At 46.4% G+C, this 21,587-nt stretch overlaps 1 protein-coding gene across 4 annotated transcripts in view; it reads left to right on the top strand.

Annotated features, from left to right (window-relative positions):
• The window catches only part of ADCY8 (adenylate cyclase 8), a 143,596-nt gene that overhangs the window by 4,413 nt on the left and 117,596 nt on the right, over nucleotides 1-21,587 (top strand). The gene's annotated exons all lie outside the window — the stretch shown is intronic.

Genomic DNA, 21,587 nt, shown 5'->3' with positions numbered 1-21,587 from the left:
TTAGTAACGGCTGACCAGCTGAACTTTCCCTCATTAGAGACAAGAATGGATGCCTTCTCAAAATCATCGGGAACCTTTAATACCCACATCCGACTCGATTTGGGATTGTATAAAATTATATTTTAACTGTGCTTCTCAATCTTATTTGCATATGGATATGAACCCCAATATTGTCTGAGTCTCTCTCTTTCTTCCAAGCTCTCTAATTCTTTTTTCTTTTTCATTTCCTCACTATGTACCTAGACATCGGCAGGTCTCTCTTCTCCCCTCTTGCTTCTCTTCCCTTTTCCCCCCTCTTCTCTTCTTTCTCTTCCCTTCTCTTTATTTCACTATGAGTTGCCTTCACAATATATTATAGTTATCTGATCAGTTTCATAAAAAAATCCATTTATTATAACTGCTTTTCAAACACGAGCCTTCCTTGGTACACATTACTAAAGGACTTCATCAAGTCAGTTTGGAATAGTATTTGGAATAACACATCCTAAGTGGCCAATGATGAATATTTTCTGAGTTCTAAATATAGGGACACTTTTCTTGCCAAAGGAATCCAGAAAGCAAATTTTGGCTCCATATTTGTTTTATACTCTACTCAAATACTACCAGATGGCAGTGGAATAAAAATACCCCCAAATGTCTTCCCGCTCACATCTCATCATAAACAACCCTTTACTGTGGAAGCCAAGGTCCCGGTACATGCAGACCGAGCCGATTCAACGTTCCTATTGGGTAGGAATTATAGACAAACTACCGTTTCGCAAGTGAGTCTGTCATCGCTCTCTGAGGAACAACCAGGGCGCTCTCCTTCCCCTTAGGTGCTGAAAGAACCTGTCTGTCTCTGGCGCAAAACGTTTTCCTTTGGCGCCCTCTAGAGGTTCTTAGAGCCTGCGGATGGACGAAGTGGAGAATTCATTGCTTAAAACAAAACAAAACAAAACAAAACAAAAACCCTGTGATTTTTTTGAATAGGTACTGTTTCGTTTTCCCTTTTTGGTAGTATACGCGGTATGCTTAAAACCTGCTAACGACCTTGCACAACAAGCAGAATAAAATCCTAACCCCTTACCATGGCGTCCTCGAGCCTTGGAGCTGGTTGCTGCTTCTCTCTAATTATATTTCCTCCTTGGCCTCTAATACACTGTCCATTTTCTGTCTTTCAAATATCTCAGGTTCTTGCCCACTTCTTAGTCTTTGCACCTGCTGCCTGGAATGATTTTTCCCAAGTCTTCATATGATCGACACACTCTCATTATTCCAGACTCAGTTCTAATGCCACTCCTTACTGCGTGTGTCTTATTTTCTCCAGAACACATACACTCTCTGAAAATTATCTTCTTGGTTTATATTTACTGTTTTCCTTCCCCTGCCCCCACACTCTCAGACTGTCAGCACCACCTTAAGGCTAAGATGTTGTCTGTCACGTTTACCACCTTATCCTTAGCACCTTGAAAAAGGCCAGGTACATAGTAGGTACTCAACAGCCACTGAATGAACAAGACCACTCACTGCATAGGCAGTATTATAAAATACTCACACTCCCTGATGCTGTGTTGGTGGAAGCTTTCTACACACACACGTAAGTTTACGTAAGGCTGTCTTTTATATGTAAACACTTTTGTAGGAATCAAAGCACAATAACAATCCCTTCCATTTATAGTCTTTTACGTGTAAACTACGTAGGTTATCACATCTAATGATGACAAAAAGATGGTGTCACCGTTTTCATTTTAGAGAAGAAATGCCTGATTCTTAGAAACCTTAAGGGGATGTCCCAAAGATGATGAGTCTGACAGGTGGTGAGAGCAGTGTTTGAATTCTAGCTCCAGAGCCAGAATTGATCTGAAGCCCTTTAGGGCTTGTTCCTCTAAACACATGAGCACTTGAAATGGCTCAAGAGTGAGGGGTACCTGTTTCACTGCTCAGGAGAGTCATATCCCATGTAGCACACGAAATAGCATTTAATGAAAAAGCCAAAGGGAAATTATGAGAGAAAAAGGACCAAATTCCTGGGAATAGGCTCTTCGTAGTAAGCCCATCATCTTTCTCAGCTGGAGACAAATTTGTGAACTGAAGGCCACAAACACTGGGATATCATCTTGCTTTACATTAATCTTGATTCCCGTTAAGAAAACGGCTCACATTTAACTGAGCATTTTCGAGAAGCAGGAAACTAGAACGTGTATGCAATCAACACACATGAGCTGTTTCACTTCACTGAAAATGTCATTTGCAAAAGTAACAAATGAGCCAATGATTGCCTTCCCTTAATCCGAGCTTCGGGAACCCACTTCTCCTCTTCCCCTTTGAAGGGAATTATGTCTGTGGCTGGACAGGGTATCAGCCAAACTGCACATCTCTGCAGATGCCCTGTGTGAAGAGACACCGTCCTGTGTTTAGATGACTGTGTGTTTTCCACTGTGGGTACAAGATGGAACTTAAAAGGGGTCACTGAGGAAGTCCCTTGACATCCACGAAGAAATGGTTTATGTTTGCTCCACTCAGTGAACGGAGAAGTTCACCGAGGTCATGGATTTCCCACTCAAGAACAGGGATTATTGTCCAGGGCAGATGGGAGCACCCACATATTTTCTAGGTCCAAAGCGGCATTGGCAGTACCGAGGAAACTTCAGAAGGTCCAGAGCCCAGTCCCCAGCGCTCCTGTTATGTTCACGCTGGCAAAGCTCAGCTGTAGGGAACACTTCAGTTAGGGGCTGCAATGCTACTTCCCTCAGTCCTGGTTAAACCAGCCTCGTGAAAGAGATTTAGTCCGCTGATGCCAGTGCCTTTGTCCGGGGTCCCTCCGAGACACAGGTTCTTCTCTACATCTTAAACAAATTATTTACCCTGCTGGATGAGTATATCCATTACCAAAGGACATTATATGTATCAATCAGATGTCAATGATAAGGTTATATTTGCTGGATTCTTTCACTGGAGCAGATAAATTCCAAGCCCTGTTGCCATAATTAGCATTTTTCCCTCTATTTTAATTGCTGGTGACGATAATATGAGCTACCTAACATTTGAAACTTATTTCGTGCTCATTCTTCAGCTCATTAGTGATGAGATGGTGAAAATCATTTAGTTATTGGAAAACCGAAAGGCAGCATGGGCAACCAGAAAGATTGCTGTATTATTCTTTCCTCTAGGACAACTCTAAAATGTTAAAGCTGGTGGCTAATTGGTCTCCTGTAACTGCTTGGTGAGGTAGATAAGCAGAAGTGTCAGAGCAGAGGTGATTTCTCCAAGATAACTCTAGGAGCACAGGCAGCCAGGTATGCGAGTCCAGGCTGGTTAGCGCTCAAGGTCATGCTGTCAGACTGGAATTCGCCATGCAACGTCTTCGTACCTGTCTTACACACATCCCACCAAATGGTAGAGACGAGAGCCAGAAAAGTTTTAATTACATCGTGGTCATTAAACTCGACTAAGAGCCAGGACTTTCAGCTTACTATTTGGCCTTTTAAAAATCATTTTTTTTTGGGGGGGGGGGGGAACATCCTGTTTATACTGTGTAAGAGAGTGGCTTATGGTATGAATAATAGGTGGGGATGAGGGGGGTGGGGACAGGCTTTTGTGTGTGCTTTCAAATGCACTTCCAACCATTTAAAGGAAGGATTGACTTCCCAGTAAGGAAGAAGTGAGTATAATGGAATTATCAACCTCTCTACTCCTATCTGAACAATTTAAATGTAAGCGTACAGGTTCTCTAAGTCTGCTACTCAAATCAAGTCAGAGAATCATGTGCCTACTTAATGTACAGCAGATGACATGTAATTTAAATCATTTCACTTTGGTAGTTGATATCAACGTAGCAACTCACTTCAAAACACACACATATCCATTAAATGAGTGCACTTCACTAGGTATGGTGTGCGTTTTGTGAAACCCCAAATATCTCCCTTTCTGTACATTTTCCTTTAGCAAATTTATGTAGGCTTAAAAAATAATAATTGCCTCGTCCCAGCATGTCTGAGAAAATGACTTTCAAAAACAGATTTGAGTGTCAACATCCCCAAGAGATTCCTCCGAATGCCAGAAAATGGAAATATTCTTTCTTGCGAAAAATACCCAGAGACTGTCCTTTTCGGTTCTACCTTCTCCTTCTTTTCTCCCTTTGGGATGGCAGTGGATAGAGAGTAGACTTTGCAAAGGATATTTTTAATGACTTCCAAAATGACCAATTAAATCCAATCAGCCTGATTTTAGACACCTTTGCCCTGGAGTTGCAAATAGACATGGCGTCTGATTTATGGGGAGTTGTAAGATGATTGTAGGGTACGCGTTTGCGAGATCGAATTATAAATGTGTTTTGCCATATATCTGGCAATGTCACCTGACTGCTATCAGTGGGTCATAGCATGATTAGATTAGAACTGGGAAGACTGGGGGGGGGGACTTTACTTCTGGAGCAGCTGCTGCAATGTCATGCTAAGTAGGACAAATACATTAGTCATAGTTACACCTTGATGGTTGATGGCATTTTAAGGGCGCCTCAGAAACAAATGAAAGCCAGGATGTCAAGGAAAGTTGTTTTAAAAAAAAAAAAAAAAAGTTTATCCCAAACTCAGTGCTGCCAACAGTGTGTACTCAAAGGACACTACTACAATCATGCTGATGTGATATTTCACTGTTGTCTAAATATTTCTTAGGATGCTAATTTATTCATTTCACAAGTGGCTCTATTTCAGTCGGTCCTACATGTGTTTATTTGCAGAACTTAGGAGGCACTCGCAACATCCATCTCAAACCTGCCCTCTCACCAACAAATGGGCACAATATTGATTCCCTGGGAGAACAGCAGGTCCAGAAAACATGGCTGGGCAGCGTATCAGTTCCCTTGACACGTGGCTTGTGAAGCGTGCTCTTTGCTCTCTCTGGGCTGGAATTCAAGGTGGCAGAAACTGAAGACTGGCGAATTTTCTGTAGTCTATCCATTTGAACCTCAGTTAGCAAGAGAACGGGTTCTGTAAATCATTTCTTCCCGGGCACTTTCTTGGGGCTCTGGCCGAGGAAGCTGCTTTACCTAGTCGGCCACAGCAGCCAGAATGATCTGCCCCGTGCTTCCCCAGGAAGCATAACTGGATTTACACACTCAGATGATCTCATGCGAGTTTTGTTTATGAAGGACTATTTTAAGAAGTCAGGTCCCTTAAGCAGCACTTGGAAGCCAGCTTTTCTCACTGCAAGATTTTTCACAGTCAGCCCTGCAGGGTAGAGGAAGAATGTGGAGTAGATGAATTAACCATTGAATTGCCAGACATTTTAAGGGAGGCCTGGCCGCATCCTGGGGGGAACACAAGTTGCATTCTGACATTGAATGCAATGGTGTGACCACCTCTCCATCAATGAACTGGCGTGATAACTCAACGTGTTCGTTGTCAGATAGACCTGCACTTCATTGTTTCTTAGACATCTCTGCAATGGACTCTCATTGGGCATGTGAACTTGATATGTGAACTGCATTTACCTAGATCGCATATTTAACATGTACAATCCCTCGCACAGTAATTAGTTACTAGGGTTTTCTATCCCTTCCATACCACTTTCTGACTTTTTTGCCTAAACTCTTTGTTCGAAGACTGAAATTCACCTAAATCAGGGAATGATAAAATCATTCATGGTGAAGACACGAGCTTGATGTGAAATTAAATCATATTCATGTTTTGATTTTTTTAAATGAGTAAATTTTTAAAACTGCCATCTCTATACAAAGTACATGCCAGTATAAAATTTTTACACGAATCCAGAACTATTTTTGAACCATTTTGTAAACAAAACATCCTTGTCCTGTGTCAGCTGCCTTTCCAGCTGACTGGAGTAAACCATTTCAGAATCTTTTCTTCTTTTTTGTGTGTGATCTAATGCTGAATACATGTGGTTGCTTATAAAATAGATGACTAAGAATTAGGGAATGCATAAGGAAAACATATGTATTTCTTTAACTCAGAACATGGGAAGAAGAAATGAAGCATAAAAAATTTAACAGAACTGGACTAAAAGAAGAAAAAGAAGAAGAAGAAGAACATGGAGAGGTCTGGGGCTAGAAGGGATATAGAGGATAGAGGGCGGGTATCCTCAAATATTTGGGGGTGCTTTTATAATGTAGAGAGACCACGTATGTTATGTCGTCCTCTAGAACAGAGTAAAGACCCATGGGTGGTTGCTATAGCACCAGAGATTTGGGTTCACCTGAAACCTAGGCTTTGTAACAGATCCGCTCAAAGGGCTGCTTTTTGAAGTGCTGAACTCCCCGTCAAAGGATTATTCAAGGGAAAGCTGTACTGTAGTCTACAAGGGATGGCCCATGGGAGATTCCCATGTGTGACGGTTGTTTCCTCAAGGTCAGTCAAAAGCTACTGGCTGCATGTCCATACCATCATGGCTGCTTTGCAGGCAGGAAGAAGGAGAGGACAAAGGGCAAGAGGCCAAGATGGCCAAAGGACATTTGCCAACTGAGTTGGATGCCACTTTAGGAGCTCTTCTGGAATCCCCTGCCCGGCGATGTCTGCTTATATTTTGGGGACCAAAATTCTGACACAAGGCCACTTTTCTCAGCAAGAGAGAATGGCAAACAGAGATTAGATTTTACCACCCCTCAAAAACTCAAGATTGTATTAGAAAGAAGGGGAGAATGAGGTGGATTAGGTAAGTTGTTCAACAAGTATTTGTTGACTGCCTGTTGGGTTCTGGGTTTTGCAACAAAGCTGTGTGCACTAAACGGGCAAGGTTGTTGCTGTAACGAGGCTGATACTTGAATGGTTTGGGAGGGAGTTTGAACTGGTGCAGAGGAGGGAGGTTTGTGCCTGGCTCTTAGAACAGGTCTGGAGCACAGCATTCAGTACATATTTTACTGAAAGACAAGTCTTGGGCTGCTTTTACTACAGACCTCTAAAGCACACACACACACACAAACAAAAACAAAAAACCAACAACAACAACAAACAAATCGAAGCTGCAGTAGATTTCTTTTAGGAGTTGCATGAAAAGAAAGATCAGACTCTAGAAGAGATTGTAAATGGAGATGAACATTCCTTCCTGGTGATGAACATAAAGGGGCTGTGGGGAAGGGCTTAGAGGTTGGATAGTTACCTATCACCCGCCCCTGGTGATCAGGAGACCTGGCATGGGGAAGCTTCTGCCATGTGTGGAGAAGGTCAGGCTGATCTGCAGCTCCAGGCACTCTGGTCGCTCTGTGTTTACAGTGACCCCAGACAAAAAGTGAGCAGCTGGCCTTGGAGCTCCAGGCCACCCGTCCGCACACAAGCGCGGGCAGACAAGGTGCTTGCGCAAGGCTTGACTCCCTCTTCTTGGCACATTGCCACTCGATGCATTTTCCCTCATCAGAGCAACATAACGTGCCCATGTGCCTACCAGGCCATGAACCCAGGGAGGTCAAGGATTGTGTCTTACTCATTTTTGGTCCCTACCACCTAGCGTAGCACCTGGCCCATGGGTGGCTTCGAATACCACACTTCTACGTGAATGGAATGAATGAATATTCCAGGACCATCTCCTCCTTGATCGCACAGTCATCCACAGCAAATGAGAACCAGTGAGAGAACAGAAGTCGGTTTCTCTGGTCAACACAGGAAAAACACACCCAAAATTATCCCGTGAAGTGCTTTGAGCTGAAAGCCATAAGCTGAGTTTTCGCTAGACTTGTATTAAAGAATTTATAGTAGAAAATTTCAGGTGATTATCTAGATTATTTAAGTCAAAAAAAAAAAGGTAGAAGAAAATAAAAAAATAAAGGAAAAAAGATAGCCTAAATTATTCGTATTATCCACAGGCGTTTGGCCATTCGTGAATGTTTTAAATAGACTCGGCCCGTCCAGCCTGGAGTGCAAGTGCTAATGCAGGTTTTCCCTTCTCATCGGCTTCCTCCTCGGTTCCTCAGCGCCCCAGCTCTGAATCCCAGCACCAACGCCTCCCCGAGGCTGTCTTTGCTTTGTGACAGACCCAAGATGGCTTCTTTGACCTGACCTCCCAGTGGCCCTCCCTTCCAGTCACCGGCAGATGTTCGCCCTCTGGCTTCGCTCAGCTGCAGCCATGGGCAAGAGGTGCCTCAACCTTCCTACGCGACTTTGAGCACTCAACTAGTCGGCCTCGCTCCTAAGAGAAGGTCGTCGAACAACACTGTTGACTTCGCTGAGCACAGGGACTGAATCATTGCTTTGTCCACCGTTTCCCACAGCTTGAAACCTGTCACGTAAAGACCAGTTTGTATCCTAATGGAGCCAGTTTGTCCGTAGACTGCCTACAACCAAAATAAAGCCTGGTTTTGGATATCGAAACCCAGTGCAGTTAACTGAAGCAGTCTTCATGAAGTCCAAAAATGGTTACGAGTATAAGTCTTTTGTTTTCAGTTTTGTGAATCATTATCCCACTTAGTTTTCTATTGTCAGTTCAAGAAATAGAATCAAAACCAATGAGCGCAAACTCGTTTTCTCCTAAGTTCAAAGTCAAACTCTCCCCATCACTTGGCTGAGCCTTCCTAAGGTATCGGTGGTGGGCAGCTCATGTGAGAAGGGGTTCATGGCCCCAGACAGTCAACATCAAATGAATAGTGTCCCTCCTTCTCTATTTATGAGAAAGATAAGAACCGGGTTAAGTGCTTTAAAGCCAGGTGACGTGGTTTGGTGCCAGGCTGTGACTGGATGGACAGAGGCAAGTTAGGCATCCAGGATGCGAAGATGAGAGGCGCTCACTCTCAGGTGCTGACCTTGCACTCGTACAGCCCTGAGAGGAAGCACCTCCTGCTACCGTGTACCCTGGGCACCCGGCCTGCCTCACCCGAGTCCTGGCCCTCGTTTCTAATTAACAGGAAGAACTAGACTGGAACTGTGAAAATATTTCTTGATTAAGACCTGAAGGAGGACTAGGAGTTGGCACGTAAGACCGGGATTATGGCTGCCTTGTCTGTTTCTACTACTAAACCACGTGCTCTTTGAGGCTAGGCTCTGTCCTTTTGTGCATCCTTGGACTGGACATGGCCACATCAAAAGGACACTCATAGCAGAGGCTTGATGAGTTAATGCCTTAACAGTCCTCTTAGCATCGGCATTGCTGCTGCTTTTTTTTGAGGCCAAGGAGACTGAGCTCAGGGGAGTTACATCATTTCCCTTCGGACATACAACTAATAAAGTATCCTAAACCACTGCTGTCTTATTTCAAAGCTGCCCCTCAATCCGACCATCTTCTAAGGCCACTTTATTTCAGTTAACTCTGCTAGTTTCAGAGGCAATGCATTAAAAGTAATGAAGAAGAAGAAAAATGAAATTTGTATTCCAAATGGTAGCAATCCTTATAATCATGTTACTGCTCTATGGAGCTCAGGACAGCACATGGCATTGAAAGTCACACCTCATAGTCATCAAAAGACTAACCTAGGGTTTGACATGTAATAAGGCACAGCAATGCACAGACTGCCTGACCTGTTTCAGTCTCGAAATGAGTTCCTCACAGCTCTAAAATTCTATCAGCATGAAATCATTTTTGAGGTTCCCCATGGCTCTAAAGTATTTATTCCATGAGTTATAATGAACGTGAATGTGGGGATTCGTATGTTTTTTTGGTTTGTTTGTCTCCTAAAATCAGATAATGATAATTCCTGTAGCAAACATGGCTTGCTGAGGTCTGTGACCTCTGAGAAGGAAGAGAAATATGAGTAATGATGTAGCAAATGCTGAGAGAATTACTTATTAGACGGTATTTAATATTTAATTTCTTCTAGTGGTTTAATGATGTTTGGACAATACCGGGTTGTAAAATTGTGTGCCATTTTAGTCCATTTGTTTTGAAGGGACTAGTGACTGAGATATTTAATTGACAGACAATGGTTTCTTTTGAATATTTAATTAGTGACTTGGTGGCGCTTATCAGAATTGCCTATCTGGCTTTTCACATGTGCATGTCAACTGTGATCAACAAGCCATTTTCTGACAACGTGCCCTAGAAGTGATTGAGCTGGGCGCTTACATAGCCTGAGTATCCACGGCTGGGGGGCGGGCTTTTGTGGTTGACTTTTTGTTGTCTACAGACCCCAGGATATAGACACTGTGGCCTTAAGGAACTGCCTGAAGCCTGCTCTACATCAGGCACGCCACCCATAACAAGATTAGAATAAGACACCTGCTGTCAAAACTTTACTGTTCTTAAGTATGAAAGGAGTTGATGAATATGAAAGAGTTTGGACCGATAAACACCAGTATCCAAGCACTAGACGGTAATAGCTATTATTTCTGAAACACGGATGAGTCGGATACAGTCACACAGGAGCAGGCTGCCTTGCTCTCCCATTGGATGGAAACTCTGCCCAACACAGGACAGAAGTCGACAGCCAGAAAGCTCGTGGGTATCCCTGTCCCTTCCCCCGCTCTCAGCTCCCATGGCCAATCTATCACAAGTTCCTGGCAAGTCCTGGATGTCTCCAAGTCTATCCACCTGTGTCTCTGCTCCTGCTACGTTAGTGCAGGAGATACTACTTTCGACCCTTTCCAATCTACCATCCGCAGTGTCACCAGCGTGGTGATTTTCTTAGGATGACGGCCTAGAACCCTGCTCTTCAGATAAAGGTGGGACTCTGTCCTGGGACCCACCTTTCAGATCCGATGCGTCTCCCTCCGATGGTGGCCTTCTTCATCTCCTTCTCATTCCCAGAGTCGCGGTGCCCTTCGTGCAGTTCCTTGGAAGACCCACGTGCCTTTTTCTGTCTCCAGGCTGTCTGAATGTTTACTCCTCCTTTGCCTGAGATGCTCGTTCCTCATTCTCAGCTCAAGGAGCCTTTTATGGGGAGTTTCCTGCCCTCCTTTAGGTTGCACCTTAATCGCATTTTTAAATCCCCCCTCTTTTTCTTAGAAAGCATACAGTGTGTGTGTATGTAGACTATTAATCCTGTGACTGTCTTTCCTACCTAACAGTAAGTGCAATGCGGGAGGCAATGGGTCTGATTTGCTTGCTCACCAGGATATTCTCAGCATCCCATACTTGACTGGTGTTTATGGTGGAGAGAGGAAAAGAGGGAGGGAAGAGCAGGAGGGAGGAGCCCTGGAAGGAGGGAGGGTATTAACACGGGGCTGGAGTTAAAGGCCAGTTGGTGCTTCTGGCTTTTTCAGAGGATGTATGGCAATAGAATTTTAATGTCCAAGAAGGTGAGATAAGCTTTGGCTGGACCAGGGTTCAGGTGGCTGCTTCTGCCAGGTTTCTGGACTGTTTCTCTCTGATTCAAGTACTGGATAAGGCTAAAAATTGCAGATAAAATATTCTCAGCACCAGCAGCTGAACAGGAATCGTACCAAGGGACGATGACCCGATGAATCTGCCAATTTGTAGCTCCAGTGATCCTGCACCAAACCGCTATGCCAAGGTGATGCTCTTCTTTTCATAGTTTATGTGCTGGTAAAAATACTCATGGCTCCAGAGTCTTTAAAGAGATGGTATCATGAAAGAGGCAATGCCCAATTTTATTAAATGTGATTACTCTTACTGCTTATTTCTTATGATGAATCTCGATAAAGCTGTGTTGTCAAGTAAACATATAGGATGCGTTGACCTCAGAAAGAGGAAATCGACACTAATATTGGATTGGATTGGATTGGATTGGATTGGTTTGGATTGGATGGGTGGATAGATGGATGGATGGATGAACGGACAGACGAACAGGATAGACAGACAGATTAATGAGAAGGATTTTTGAGCCCTGCCGTTGTTGGTCTGCTCCACTTTGGGAACAGGTCCGTAAGTAATTACTGAACCAAGGAACAAGGCTGCTGGGGAGAGTAATGCAGCCGAAATGTAAAGATTGGTTGGAGGCTCAGGCCGCACCACCACCAGCAAACAGCCTGCCTGGCTAATGCAAATGTGTGCTGTGATATTGTACCCGATCTTTCCGAAACATTTGAAAGACTATGTTTAATACAAACATTATTTCTCCAATGTGGTGTATTTTACCAAAAGGGAAGAGAGAGAGAGAGAGAGAGAGAGAGAGAGAGAGAGAGAGAGAGAGAGAGAGAGAGAGAATGGGAATGATGTCTCTTTCTTGGAGTGTTCTCTTTGACCTTTAAAAACTGAGCAATAGTTAAAGGAGGCAGTATTGGAACTCCACTGAGCCACTATTTTGATGAAACGTTGAAGGAGAAACCGGTATTTCAAAGCCCACTTCTTTCCTTTGAACCAACACTGACCCCAAATAATCCGCTCAGAGCTCTCATACTGAAAAAAGAAAAATACTTGGCATTTGTAATATAATTTCTATTTTTAAGTGCTCTGCTGTTTAGCGTGCAGGTGGTGTAACTTGCCGCTTCTCAGGCGGGAGGCAGCCCCGATAGGCCTCGTCCCATCCAGACCCCCGGCAGCCTAAAGTTCCTGTGCTGTTCACTTCCTAGTGGGATTTTCCCCCCTCTCACATGGCATCTCTGTCACAATTTGTAAAACTCTGCTGGGCAAAGGAAATGAACTGTTATCAGGCCATGATTGCTGATTAGTTCCTGTGCCCGCCCCTGGCTGGCCGACCCCCTGCTGGCAGCACAAGTGAGAGCAGCGCCCTCTGGCAGCTGCCCCCAAACCCCAGGAGAGGGGAAGCTCTACCCGCAGGACACCCAGAACCTGCTGCATCCTGGCTTCTCAGCGTTTCTCCCCCTGACCATGGAGGGCAGTTATACAAACATACTTCCTGTGCTGAAATGCAAGGCCACTGTCCACAGGACTCAGGGTGGGAGCGAGGAACCCCAATCTGAGTGCCTCCAGTCATCAAACTTGGATTTCTAGAACCATGGGCATTCCAAGTTTGAAAGGATGGTCAAGGCCACCAAAGGCCCCTTCGAACTGAAGCAGGACTCCTGTCCCCAGTGTCCTGGATGGGGGCAGGAGAGGGATTCTTCGGGATAAAAAAACTTCAGAAGGAATCAGGAGGCAGCCTGCATTTTGTGTCCTGCCCGTCTGGGCAGAGAGGCCGGTGGCTTTCTGGGGGAAAACTCCTGAGCTGAGTAGATAGGCAAGTCAGCCCCTCCTCTGCCCCAAACCTTGCACGACTCCTCTTTTGTGCTGGGTGAGGCTGGGGTCCCTCAGGGGTCCACAAGACCCGCCTCTGGTCCCTACCTTCTTCGGCCCTGTCTCCCATGACTCTCTCCCTCCCTCCCTCAGCTCCAGCTCAGTCTCTCCTAGAAGTCCTTCGAGAGTACCCTCCGGGCCTTACCATCGGCCGGTCCCTCTGCCTGGGGCGTCCTTTACCCAGACATCCGCATGGCTCCCTCGCTCTCCTCCTCCATGTTTCGGCTGGAAAGCCACCTTCTCAGGGGGAGCCTCTGCCCTGACGTTCTCACTTAAATTTGTCACCTCTCTTCCACGTGGCATCACTGCCCACCCCCCACACTGCTCTCCCCTTTACAGTGCTCCATTTAAAAAAAACAAAAACAAAACAATCACTTTTGCTTTCTACCACTCCAGATAATAAATTTAGCTCTGCTGCCTGCAAGCCAGGGGCACAGACAGGAAACTGTCATTTTTCGCGAGCACATCCCGGAGCGGAGGACAGCGCCTGGCCTGTCGCAGGCACTGAGGAAATACGGGCTGAGTGATGCATGAGGGAAGGGATTCCCATCAGTCACCGGCTCTGGATGCTGCTTCTCATTCTCAGACCAACACAGGCTTCTCCTCCAGACGTAGAGATTAAAAGCAGAGTCTTCGGGAGAGGGGCCGGGTGTGTGCGGTCAGCACACGTGGTTCATTCTCAGCCCCCACCGCCCGGCCGTGGGCACCGACAGGTGTCTTCACCTCTCGAGGCTCACATTTTTCATCGAAAACATGGGTGTCATAACCCCCATACTGTCCCATTATTGTAAGGGAAAATATTTTTTATATACCACCAGGCATCTAGGAGAAACTCAATAAATTTAACTACTATTTTTGTAATGGTAACAGTTGGATACAGCTATCTGTCATGAATTGTTTAAAGATCAAAAACTGAATTTTAGAGCAGACAGTAGGCATGTCGGAAGAGGGTTTTTAAAGTCTCTGTAAAGGCGACTAGCTCATGTCTTATCATCCTTTACCCCTTTTACTGACTGTGAGTGTTTGTTGATAATGGAACATTTACTCCACATCATTCCTTTGGATACCTGACTGGTTCGCTCTCCTTTCTTACATCTCTGCTCAAATATAACCGTATCAGAGATTCGCGTGTGTGTGTGTGTGTGTGTGTGTGTGTGTGTGTGTGTGTGTGAGATACCTTCCCTGACCCCACGTAAGGGAGGCGCCCGCTTCTCCCTTCATTACCTTCTCCTCTTAATCAGCTTTATTTTCCTCCATAGCACTTTTCATCGGTGCACAGGAAATGCTATATGTTTTTACTCATTTGTTTATCGTCTGTGTCCCTGTAGGGCGATGGAGGGATTTAGACTGATTTGTTGACTGACACATCCCCAGAGCTGCACGCTTACTGATTTGAAGTGACTGCTCTTTCTTAAGCAATCGTCCGGAATGGAGTATGAAGACAGGCAATTGGCCTATGCCTCACCCAGCGGTGTGTGCCACGGGTAGGGGGCCCATACTTCATGTGGTGTCCGGGACACTCCAGATGTATGCCTGTCTCCTTTCGCGCTCAAAAGTGTCCCAGTTTGCATAATAAATGACATTGTCACACAAGCTGTGGAGTCCAAAAGAATAAAGTATGACATCTAATCCCTCATTAAAGGAGAAAGGAATAGAAATTGCTATTGACAGTCACAGCTGACATGTACTGAGTGCTCACCGTAGGCCAAGGGCCCTATGTAATTTCCTCTCTCTGTCACGACACCCCATGAAGTAGGTACAATTGTCGTCCCATTTGATACGTGAGGAGCCTGAGGCTTCCGGAGGTTAAGTAAATACCTCATCTTCGCAGACCAGCGAAGGGGGAGCTGGGGTGCAGCAGCAGACCCTCGCATCGCTCGTTACCGTAGCAGGGTTGGTGACGGGGCTTTTCCGTTCGTGACCGTCTTTCATCCTGTGACAATCCTGGAAGGTTAATTGTTCCACTCGTTTTAAATGGGTGAAACGGGCTTAACTGTGGTCAGCGGTGGAATTAGGATTCAAATCTAGAATGAGCATATTTATGACAAACATTGTGAACGAGGTGGTGTTCGGCGTGAGTCACCAAGGGCTGGAGACATTTTATGTTCCTGGCTTTTATTATATTTTTACTACCTAATGTGTCGCAAAGTATATAAGTCAGCATTGTAGACCAAAACACACTGCACTTACTGATAGCCACCATGTACTTACATTTTGGGACAAAAAAAAATTTTATTTGATTCAAATGCTAAATAAGCACACTTGGAAAAGCAGGGGTAGACTAAACCCTTGTGAACAGATTAGCTGATGTTCATTGCCTACTATGGATGTTGACTGACGTTTGTCTGCAGATTAGCTGCCGTTTTCAAGGCATTCTGTTCTGTATCCTCATCAGAGAAAAGAGCGCAGGGAAACCGTTTTATACCCCCCGCCCCCTGTTAAATAGTACAGTTGGGTAACTTTGTAAAGTTATTCCACACAAAGTCACCTTCTCTATGAATTGGGCTACTCGATTTGGTCCTAGAAACTCTTTCTTTCATCTTTCTTGGAAGATAATACGGGCTTCCTTGGAGAGTCAGTGGCAAGACACAGGTGACTCGGGAAAATGCTCCCGTTTTCAGCCGCTACTGTACTTAGTCAGTCCTGCACAACAGATGCATTTGAACAGAAAACAAGCTCTTGGGGAGCTGCTATTTTTAGCTCAGTAACTAATGATGAATCAAAATGTTTCTTCAAACCCAATTACCCAATAAAAATTGCCATAGTAACCATCACATCACAGGACGCCTCCTTCATGCTCACACCGAAAAATTCCTTCAGAGCCGCCGCCGCCACCTCCTGCCATCTGCCACGTGGGGAGAGGAAGGGAGAGGTGGCCGGGAGGCTGGCGAGGGAGAGCTCCTCCCGACGAGTGCACGTCGCCAGGTGGAAGGAGTCGCGGGGCCGAGACACAGGGGTAGAGAATCATTTTCGGTGGAACTCTCCAGTGGTTTTCACCAGGATCTAGAAGGGGCTCAACCCCCAAGGGCATCAGGGTAAACAAGACTAGAGCTCACGGAAGGGGCCCTTTCCTACCACATGCTGTGGGGCCACCATCGCCCCCCGAATCCCCCAGAAAAATTGCTGCCTGCCTCTTTTCTTGGCCAACTCTTCCTCATTCTTTAGGGTTCATTTAAGTTTATCATTCCTCAGAGGTTTTCCTTTAACTACTTGGTCTAAATTAAGGTCCCCAGTAGATGCCCCATAGAGAAGGCACCTTATTTATTTATTTATTTATTTATTTATTTATTTATCTATCTATCTATCTATCTATCTGCCACTGGAATCTAAAACAGAGCCTACATCATATTTGGGGCTCAATGAATATTTATAAAATGAATGAAGAAAGGAGGAAGCTACCTATTAGAAAGGCATCCTCCTCCTCCATCAATAGGTCTGGATGGTACAGACTAAATTCATTAAATTCATTAATGAAATCACTCAGTCCGCAAACATTGGAGGCTGACCGCGTCGGTAAGGGTAATGAGCGCTTTCTGGTTGTTACAGATTTGCTCTTCTGAGAAGTGGACTCTGAGAGGGAGATTAGTGTGTAGGGGGTTTATCAGGGGAAGTTGTTGGGATCAGCACCCATGGGACGGGAGAGAGAGGAGCCCGGTGAGCTGGGACGCAGTGTCAGCAGAGGCCCGTCAGTCATGTGGGGGGTTCTGCAGCTGGGGCGATCTTTCTGCGATATCCGAGTTAGAGTTACAAATGTTTATTCTCCTATGTCGATCAGTCTTGAGGCATGCCCTTGGGTGAGACGGCCCTCGTCGGGTCCTCAAAGGAGGCTGACAGCTGAGGGCTGTCCGCCAGCAGCAGTCCTAGGAGAAGATTCTCCATGCGTCTCGCAGCAACCACAGGGCCCACCACAGTCCACCCTTGGTGCCGCTAGGAACTTCTTCACACGAGTTCTAAGAGCAGTTCTGTGATCCTGGTGAGCCTCTTCTTCGGGGACGCGTAGAGGAGGACAGTTAATGGGATAAATTACAGTCCCCACCACTGCCACTGGTCTTGGGCTGCACCTGGTACACGCGGTCTCCCTCTTCTGTTTGTTCTGGACTCAGCTCACCCTCAGCCAGCACCTCTGCTGGTCTTGGTGGCTTACCTGATGGCCTGGTCCAGATTCTAACCTCTCAGGGGTCTGACCCTCCGGTGACCATGGCTTTTTCAGGCTGGGGTATCGCTCCTACATGGCTGGTGACTCTTCTTGTCTACTAGTCACTTGGCGTGAGGAACCCAACATGCCATATTCTACAGTTCGGCAGCACTCTGACCGTGTTGCCTGGTGGCAGTGTTCAGCCCGTGGAAAGCGGGACCTCGACAGCCACTTGAGCCCGGGGCTCCAGGCTCTGTCACCACAGGCTCCCCAAGTAGATCATTAGGGGTAAGTGGGGCCATTTTCTACTTTCTCTTTCATTTCCCAGACTCATGCGTTCTACCTACCGGGGATGCAGTGGACCGTTTGATGTAAAGGGTCCACTGAATTCTGCACAGGGGCACCCCATTCTTGAAAAGTATTGACTACAGGATGGCATCAGCCTCAGGGAGTGGCGTAAGAGGTGCAGCCACTGGGTGCCGTAGCCTTATTCCATTCCCACACCCTCTCCACCACCGAGGACGACCCTTGGTCTGACACGTTACTGGAGGTACCTACAGTGTTCTTCCGAAGCTAGACTCTCCTACACACAGCTGGCCCCAAAACTATAACAAAATTACCCCAGACTCAGCCTGCCGGCTTCATTAAAAAGTTTGTAAAGCCTACCCCGGAAGCAGAACCGCTCTTAAAGGTAGCCAAGCCAGACTCCCCGCTCTTCCCCGCCCTCTGTGTCAGGACCTGAGAATGTGGCCAAGACAGCGGTTTCCTCAGTGACCTGCCCGTGACCCGGCCAGAGGACCGGGAGGGTCTCTGCTGCAGGGGAGCAATCCACTGGAGTCTCACAGGCCCCAGCAGACTCTTGGCCTCCTCCTATCTGCATCCATAATGCACTTTAGACGCAATGCCCGACAGGCCCGAGATAAAGAGGGGAGAGAATCGAATCAGTGGCCACTTTGGTCTTCAAAACATGTCTGATTGGCCCGCCTGTGAGTGTGGATAGACTTCATGCCCCACGGAGTGTCACAAATGCGCCTGTGTCCGCTGGCAACGCAGGAGTCACTAATTTATTGTATCATTCAGCAAACACTTACTAGGCACGCGCCATTGCTAGCGGCACTGCCGGGGGCGTCCACAGTGTGTACTTCTTTCGTTCACACCTGCATTGCTGTATGTGTCGCAATAAGCCATGCTGCTACACTCTATTAGAATCGTAACTTACATTAGAGTTAGATTTTAAAGCTAACAACTGAGTCCAAAATCATACCTTTAAAAAAAAAAAACCCTTAAATACCAAGAAAAAAAAAAAAACAGTCAATAAATGAGTGTATCATGTCTCAATAATCCAACACAGCCAAGCTCTCGCCCAGTGTGATTGAGCTCCAGATGCAGCAGGTGCCTCGTGGTCAGGAACCATAGTGTGTGCAAAAGATGTGATGTGAATCCTGGTGGCACATGCCAGCCAGTGGGACAGGCACGCGACTGGAGGCCCCGAGGCTGACCCAGGCCTCCCCTCACCTCACTGGAGGTCAGGAGCGCTCGCGAGCGGGTAGCATTGTGCAAACTGAAGTGCTTTATCTCCCCTTCCCTTCCCTCCCCTCCCCCCATGCCTCCTCTTCCTTACCCCGTCCCCCTCCTTCTCACCCCAACTTGTAATTAATTAAAGTACACATTAACTAATGCGAGTGTGAGAAAATGCTTCCTGGTTCCCCGGGGCTGTCTAAGTTTTACAATAAAGTTCTGAGTCCCGGGCAAACCAGGGCTGGTGACCACCGCAGTACGCCTTAGGAGCTGGCGATCCTGAGTAATTACTTACCCTCTGGGAGTCTCACTTTCCTGTAAAATGGAGCTAATAGGACCAAGCAGAGTTGCTCCTGGGTTGTCCACAAAATAGCATGTGGCAAGGCCAAAGCACAGTGTCTGGTGTACAGGACATGTAAGTGGAAGTTCCTCTCGGGTCCCTTTGCAAGGACGTTGGCAGGAGAGTCTGAGTGGTAGAGTTACCTCAGGTTGGAACAGGTATGGCCACTTGAAATAGTAATGGCCACTCGTGCCGTCCGCCTCTCTGTATACAGTGGAATAAACATAAACATTGTAATGTCTTCAACTACTTTGCATACCATCATTTATCTTTAAAATTGGCTCTATTGCCTGTTAGTTTTCCTCATATTTTAAAAAATTTAACTTCATCATTTTAGCTAGTCTATTTTTAAAGGGTTTAATCACTTCTTCTCTTTTTCCTAACCTCCAGTTCTTCCTATTTTTAGCCTTTAACATTTTTTGCTTCCTCTTTAATGTCAGACTTTTTTCAATCCATTTTTTAAAACTCTTATGTCCCCGTTCTCTTATCCTTTTAATTCTATTTTTCGGAATTCTCTCTGCTCATTATCTTCTGAAAAGTCTGCACTTTCCTCTCATTGCTTTGTCATTTCATTGAACTCAGGTTTTTTTATGTAGCTTTTTCATCATTCAGTCTGACTCGTTACCGAACGCCAGCTGAGTTCAGCATGTCTGCATCCTATTTTTTACCTTTTTCTCAGATTTTCCACTTAAGTTTACTACGTTATTGCTCTGTTGTTTTTTAAACTTCCTCGTGTACTATCAGTAATTTCTTTTTCTAATTCAGTATGTGCTATTTATAACGGGCAGGCAGGAGGCGTGGTCTCGGGGCCGACAGCTGCAGGGAGAGCCCACACCCCTGGCACGGGCCACCAGGGCACCTTTTTTCCCTCCAGTCGGCATGACTAGTCCCGTGGGTCCTCCCACCCGCTCTCAGCCCATGCTTCGCTGGCCCCTGAAACAGTGAGTTTCACCTGAGCGGCATCAGGTCCTCGTGCCACGTCGCACGAGAGCTTCCCAAATCCCCGACCCGACCGTGTGGCCTACCTGCTCAGACGCTCAGCGGGTCACTATTGCAACGTAAGCAATAATGAAACCGATGAGAACGACCGTAACCACAACACGGCTGGTGCTCAGGGAGCAGTGGTTATGCTGCAGGCTTTTTGCTAGTTGCTTGCACCAATTACCCATCAATGTTTTAGGGAAACACTCCTGTTTTAACAAGGCAGGGCAGGGAGGTGGGGATTCGAGGGCCGGAAAAACTGGGCCAAGTTCACGTGACAAGTACATGGCGTTATTAGGAGCCCAGATCTTTAACCTCTAGGCTAGACTGCCAAGCTCTCCGTAGCGATCTGAACTGGTACTGTCTGCCCGTCAGTGAGTGGGATGACTTACTCGGGTCACCCTGAGGCAAATAAATGGTAGGGATGCAATTTGAGGCCCACCCTCTCGGGTTTCAGAGTTGGCCTCCTAATCCGCCCTCCACTATCTTCCCTGCAGAGTAAATAATGGACAGAAAGTCTTTGTAATGTAGCACAAGTACAAAATGATGCTTCCTGGTCCTCTGGGAGATTTCTTACCCTGGAGGAAGAAAACCTGTGATGCATCATTTGTTCAGAAATAAAAAATGCATATTATACCATAGGCTAGAATTTGGGTAGAAAATAGCCTTATATGGAAATGTATATCCAACATTTGTTGGATATTTGTTATCTGCTAGGCACATTCATATACATGCATATATATACACTATCAAAATACATAGATATAGATATACACACGTATGTAAGTTCTATGAGGCAGAGGGTTTATTCTCATGGTTGAGATAAGAAAGTTGAGACTTAAAAAGGCACGAAGTGATTCGGATGAGCTCAGATGCCTAGTGGGTGGTGGAGCTGGGGGAGGCAGGCCAGGTCTCTGCTCACAGAAGCTCCAGCAGCGGGCAGGTGCGAAGGCCCACCCACCCACTTCGCCAGGACCCCCGCAGAACCCGGGCGCCCCCTGAGAGTTGCGGAGAGCATCACGACCTCCCCGTGTGTTGTCCTCGTTCTCCCCGGGCTCCCCTCTGCCCAGGGTGCAGCCGCTAAGCAGGTGTGGACCCCACGAGGTCCATGAGCAGACAGGCCCCAACACGCGTGCATTTCTCCAGTCGCGAGGGTAACGCGTGGAAACACGCCGCACAGGCTCCGGGTTGAGTCCGGGCTAGGCGTCGGGTGACGGCAGTGGAGCTGCAGAGCGGTGGACACATGCGATGTCTGCCCTCGAGTCAGGAATGTCAGGACTCGGACGCTACCCAAGAGGGCCCGAGAGAACCAAGGTCAAAATGCCGTAGCGCCATTCAACAGATCCCTTGTCTGTTGATCACGCATCTCCTCCCCTTCTTCTCACCTGATTCTGCAGCCATTTCGAAGGCCAAAAACGTCCGCTAGCGAAGGGGAGAGATGGGGTAGACTGAGGAAGAGAGAAGCCCCCCTGTCTCGTGTCATCCAGGTTTAGAGCCACACTCGGAAAGGGAGAAGCTTTAAGGAAGATAGAGAGGGCCATGGACACCCTCCAAGGGGAGGAC

This window comes from Rousettus aegyptiacus, unplaced genomic scaffold (assembly GCF_014176215.1).
Source record: "Rousettus aegyptiacus isolate mRouAeg1 unplaced genomic scaffold, mRouAeg1.p scaffold_m13_p_15, whole genome shotgun sequence".
Lineage (NCBI taxonomy): Eukaryota > Metazoa > Chordata > Mammalia > Chiroptera > Pteropodidae > Rousettus > Rousettus aegyptiacus.
The sequence above is the reverse complement of the archived record's forward strand: the minus strand, read 5'-3'. Positions and strand labels throughout refer to the sequence as shown.